Below are 6,000 nucleotides of genomic sequence, written 5' to 3'. Positions count from 1 at the left end.
GCCATCCCTTTCTCACATGAGGGTTGCTGGGCAGAAGGGGAATCCATAGGAGAGGGGAGGGACTGATTCGGCCCTGTTGAGGGATCCCTTCTGGGCTTGCCTAACTCCCAAGCATCATCGTATTTTTTTTTTCTTTTTAAGATTTTATTTATTTATTTGACAGAGAGAGAGAGAGCACAAGCAGGGGGAGAAGCAGAGGGAGAGGGGGAAGCAAGCTCTCCTCCGAGAAGGGAGCCCAACGTGGGACTTGATCCCAGGACCCTGGGATCATGACCTGAGCCAAAGGCAGACGCCCCATCATCGTATTTGGATAGCATGGATAGCACATTTTAATATTTAATTTTTTTAAAAGATTTTATTTGTTTATTTGACAGACAGAGATCACAAGTAGACAGGCAGGCAGAGAGAGAGAGAGAGAGGGGAGCAGGCTCCCTGCTGAGCAGAGAGCCCGATGCGGGCCTCGATCCCAGGACCCTGAGATCATGACCTGAGCCGAAGGCAGCGGCTTAACCCACTGAGCCACCCAGGCGCCCTTAATATTTAATTTTTTTTTTTTTTAAAGATTTTATTTATTTATTTGAGAGAGAGAGACAGTGAGAGAGAGCATGAGCGAGGAGAAGGTCAGAGAGCGAAGCAGACTCCCCATGGAGCTGGGAGCCTGATGTGGGACTCGATCCCGGGACTCCAGGATCACGCCCTGAGCCGAAGGCAGTCGTCCAACCAACTGCGCCACCCAGGCGTCCCTAATTTTTAACACTTCCTATGCAAGTCCTAGAAGACAAAGGCTGGAGATGATTTTAGAAATCATCTTGTCCGAACTGCTCATTTTGCAGAGTTAGAAAACGAATTTCAGGATGTCACACACTCTGCCCGAGGTTATCCATCTGAGGAAGAGCGGGGACCACACAGCGATGTGTGACAAGCCCAGGCCCGGGACCCCACTGCTAGGTCTTCTATTATTTTCTTTAAAGAAAAAGCTACTGTAGAATTGGACTCAGGAATCTGAAAGGAGAAAAAAATCAAATTCAAGTCATGAGGGTCATTGCAAGAATGTTCTAAGCAGTTCCTTCTCAGTGACTCCATTTTCTGCTTTCACTCTGTTCGCCTGGCGAAGGGCTCCAGACCATTCTTTACAAGCAGTGCTTCTCCACCAGGGGGAGAAGGTCTCCATGTCTTTCTCAGCAGCCTTCTCTCCAAACTCTGGAGTGGGTCCGGGAAGGGCTTGGTGAAGGTTTTTAAGCCTCTGCCTCACCCAAGTGGAATCGATCCATCCAGAAGAGCAGGTTTCCCGCCCGTTGTGTTGGGAAGGTGGTCAGGGCGCTGCGGCGTGACTCCTCAGCTTGGGCGGTGTCCCCCAAAGGCTCAGGGAAGCACATGGAATCCAGCCACGTTTGGTCTGAACCTCTGCCAATCATTTTGGGGCCCCTTGTAGCAAAATGTTGCAAACTTGATGCTTTGGGCAGTGTAGATGATGTAGGAAAGATGTTAGGGTTTGGAGGCGACAGCCAAGAAAGAATTTTTGAGACGTTTTTGGTGCAAAAAGGTGGTTTTATGAATGCATGGGGACAGGGCCTGCCAGCAGACAGAGCTGCACAGGGGTCATGAGAAGGGTCCCATAAGTGGGAAGGGGGTTAGGGATAGCAGAAGTCTCTAAGGAACTTTGGAAGCAAGGTTTCCAGGATCCTGAGGGGGCTAGTTGTTTTTAGGAAAAAGACATTTATTACTGTCTAATAAAACCTTAGTCATGAGACCCTCAGATGTATATCGGTGGGTCATATGCTTGGGGGATGATTGCCAACATGTATCTTGTGGGATAGAGATAAAGAAAGTTTCCAAAGGTATTTTTTTCTACCTTAAAGTAGACTTACAGTGTCCTGGGGGTCAGACTAAGATTGCCTTTCGCCCTTAGCAAAGTATTAACATCGAGGCAGCTGAGTTCCTAGAGGAATGTCACTCGTCCTGTTTCAAGGACTTGTCGTTGATGGGCTGAAAGTAGTGAGGAAATTTAGTTTTTCTTTTACCTTTGTTTCCCACATCATAGACACTCTGTATTCCCATTACTCTTAATAAACACTCTGCTGAGGATGGTGGACATTTACATATTTCCTCTTCCTAAAGGACCATCGTGGGACCTTTTAACAAAACATATGCGGCCTTGGGTAAACGAGCTATTTATTTACGATGAAACATAACATGGGAATATTGCGTATAACGGGGCTTCGCCATTCATCTCCAGGAACACTTTTATGTTTCTGGACTCTGTTTTCCAGGTAAAGAATCTGCATTAAACTGCTCCTGTAACCTGGAAATATTTATGTTGGAGGTTCAGATCCAAAATCAAGCCTCCGATCTCTTTGCACTTGAGTACTATATGTTTTTCTGAACTAGAGTTTAAAATCTTAGCTTGCCTGGACACCAGGCTCACGTCTGCCATCTTGAATGTCTGCTTCTCGGCACACACTCTCCCTTCTCACCAGCGCCAGCTAAGGCTCTCCTGACACCGGTGTATAAATGACCACGTTCCCATCTATTTTTGTAAATGCTTTGGCATTCACACCACATATACATTTTATTGAATTTCCCTGTATTATGGCTTTTCCACTGGGGATTAAGAGGCTAATTCAGAGCCCTGTGATTACAGGAAGATGTGTGAGGAAAGCAACAGGGTTACCATTCTATAAGGTCCGCTGGGCCCAAACAAGGAATCCATATGTTTCCATTTCCCTAATAGGCAGAGAAAATAAAAAACAAAGAGGCCTAGAGACACGCACCTGCATAAGCAGCCGAGCAGAAGTAACCTATAAACACATGAAAAGCAGCTCTCCAACAATTCCATCTGCATTTTATTGAAAGAAACCTTTGAAAAGGAGAGAGAGAAGGTACAATTTACAAGAACCGTGGTATAAATCCTGCCAGAGTGCCAATTGCTAAAAGCATTGAAGCCTGGGAAGGAGGGAGAAATCCATTCATTCATTGCCCCCAGAAAATAGGCATCCTGGCCAGCGGCATACCTCATGCGCCCCGAGGGATTTACACCTCTGACTGACTGATTGCATGAATCACCTTGGATGGATTGCTTCTATATAGAATGTTCCTTTATAGCGTATACGCTTTCTCATCGCAGAACTCGGCTCAATCCCATTCCGGGGAGCCTCTTTGGGACACTTCGCATGAGAGATGCGGGAGAAGGGAATGTTTTGTTTGTTGGTTTCTCTGGTACATTTCAAGACTGATTCACTCTTAAGCTGGGTGCAGAGGGAAATTTCATTATTCCCACATCCAGTGAATCCCAAATCAAGTGGCCTTCTCCCCGTTTCTATAAAGGAGCCTGCATTTTTCTCTTTTGCATATTGTTGTCCTTTAAAAAAAAATCCTTCACGGGCACACATGTATCTTTTCTCTTTCCTTTTCTCTTCTCTCTCTCTCTCTTTTTTGCTCCATGGGAAAATAATTTTGTTTTGTTGGAGGTATCATTTAGTGCGGTTGGTATTAATGGTGGGCTCAGGGTAGCTGGGTTCCAAGGTTTACGTTTCTCTCTTGATCCGCTCTGCCTTGTTCTTCCTGAAACGTCAGGTTTCTCCCCAGGGACTATCCAACGGTCTCAGCCTTTTGTAAGGGTTTTGGTAATTACTCATTGTCATCCGCAGTCCTGGGGAACGGGCTCAGGCCACCGAAGACGTCTTTGGAAAACCTCTTCAGATCATCGGAACTGGCCATATTGGACCGAAGATTTGGGAGAAACTAGGGTTGAGATATCCCTGGGGTCTCTCCCGCAGAAGACCACCGCCGCCAAGCTCTGGTCCCCAAAGCCTCGCTCCTCGGGATGTTCGTGCCCGTGGCGTGCACTAGGGGGCGCTCCAGGCTCGCGCACCGGAGGGAGGAGGCCCGGCCCGCGGGGCGGCTATGCCCAGCCCCAGCCGCGCCAGGGTCGCCGCAGGCCCCGCACTGCTTGTCTGGGTGACTCGGGTGAATGAGTGAATGAATGAATGCATGAACGAACGAATGAAGGAAGGAAGGAAGGAACCCGGGAGCCTTCTCTGTGAGCGGCAGCCGTGGAGGAGTAAGGCCTGGCTGCCGGTGACCCGAAGACTTGTACCTGGGCCTGTTCTCCAGACTAAAAGCCTTGGACAGGTTGCTTAATCTCCCCGAGTCTCTGAACCTCAGTTGTCTTCTCTGTAAAATGGGAACGGTAATGCCGCTGAGAAGGACCTACCAGGCTCTGTGTCATCCGGGCCTCCTTGTCTCCCCCCTGTTTTCGTGACTCCACCCTCTCCTGATTTTTCTATTATTTTCTTAAAAAAAAAAAAAAAAAAGATATCACTGACCTAGAACTCTCCAGGTTTTTCTCGTCTTTCACAAGCTTTGAAAGTCGTCTTTGGATTTTCACCCTTTTTGTCGTTTCATAAATACTGGTATCTTTGGGTTCTGTCTGTACCCATTTCTTCGTTTGTGGTGGTGGTTTAAAACGATCTTATGTGCCTTTCCTGGGTAACGTTGCCCACCGGGGTTTAGCTTGCCCTGTGGGTTCCCGGATCCCCAGCAGCTCTGCTAGCCGGCGTCCAGGCTCTGGAGCCAGAGGTCAGCACCACTGCACGTGTCCACACGGACCTCTAGGCTATTCCACAGGCCCCAACCTGACCCGATGGCCGCTTCCTTCTCTGACTCTCCGCCCTTGCTCCTGAATTTCTACCTTTCTAAATGACATCGTTTCTACCAGGCTCCTAAGGTGGACCCTGGGAATCGCGCTCGACTCCTTCTCCTTCACTCCCGTTGGCCATGGGTCACCAAGATCTGTTGATTTTCCTGACCCGCTCTTGTCTGTAGCCCTTCACCAGCTCCCTCCGGCCACCCAGGGTGCCCGCCCCCTCCCCACCTCCTTTCCCAGCCTCCCTGTTCCCTGACACATTTCCACTCCTGCCCCACCGCGGTCAGATGGAAGTTTCTCAAACGTGGATGCTGTGGTCTCGGTGGTAGAAGAGGAACGCCTTGCCTGGAGCACAGGTCTCGGGAGCTCCAGCCCTGCTGACCTTGTCCCGCCCCTCCGCAGCAGCAACCTGGCTCCTGCGGGCTCCGCTCTCCTGGCTGACTCCCAGTCACAACTGGCTCCCAAGACGGGGCTCAGGGTCACCACCACCAGGATGCTTCCTCAACAACCCTCCTCTGTCCTCGCCTGGGCGTGGAGAAGGGGCTCCTCCATCATTGTACCTGCCATCCTGTTTTCCAGTTTCTCTTCCTCCCGGCGTGGGTAGCGCAGGGCCTCTGACATTGGTCATTCCTGTGGCCCAGTCAGTGCCGGGCACACACTGGGTGCTCGGAGGCTGTTGGCCAAAGGTGCAAAGAATGACTGTGCATCTTCAGGAGGAGAAGGACCCCGCCAGCCGTGAAGCCCAGTGCAGCTGAAAGCCTGTTGTTGCCCGATGGGGCACCTGATGCGCGGGACAGAAAGACGAGTTCGACACGGAACTGCCCCAGCGGAAACATCTCAAACAGCAACGCACGATGCAGCGAACGGCGGGTGCGGCTCTTACTCTGGTTTTCCGAGCCCGCTGAAGAGCTGCGTCATGGCACCGTTTCCCTGTTTCCCTTGCTCACATCAGTTTGGTGCTTGGGAGCCACCGACGGGCTCTTCTGATTTTCGTGGCTCAGCCTCGGCTCTCAAAGGACACGAGCGCCTTCATTTCCTTCAAGTGGCCCAGACTGCCTTGCTCAGGGCCACCCAATGTGGCTGGCAGACGACTTCAGCAGAAGAGAGCGCAAAAAGTAGGAAGGAAGCTCATAAACTCCTTGGAGACTTTGAACCTGGCGACAAGCGGGAGATGCGGAGAGACGTGAACGTGAACTGCAGGTGCCCTTTGTATTCAGCCGCGGACCCAGGGCCGAAGAGATGCTGGCGAGTCTGCGTGACAGGAGCTACGTGGCGGCCACGCGCCCCTTCCAGTCTTGGACCCTTGGCTCTCTGGGGGCTGATTTGTTCTTGCTAGAGGGATGCGAGGCAAGGTC

Source organism: Neovison vison, chromosome 3 (genome assembly GCF_020171115.1).
Source record: "Neovison vison isolate M4711 chromosome 3, ASM_NN_V1, whole genome shotgun sequence".
NCBI classification, from domain to species: Eukaryota; Metazoa; Chordata; class Mammalia; order Carnivora; family Mustelidae; genus Neogale; species Neogale vison.
The sequence above is the reverse complement of the archived record's forward strand: the minus strand, read 5'-3'. Positions refer to the sequence as shown.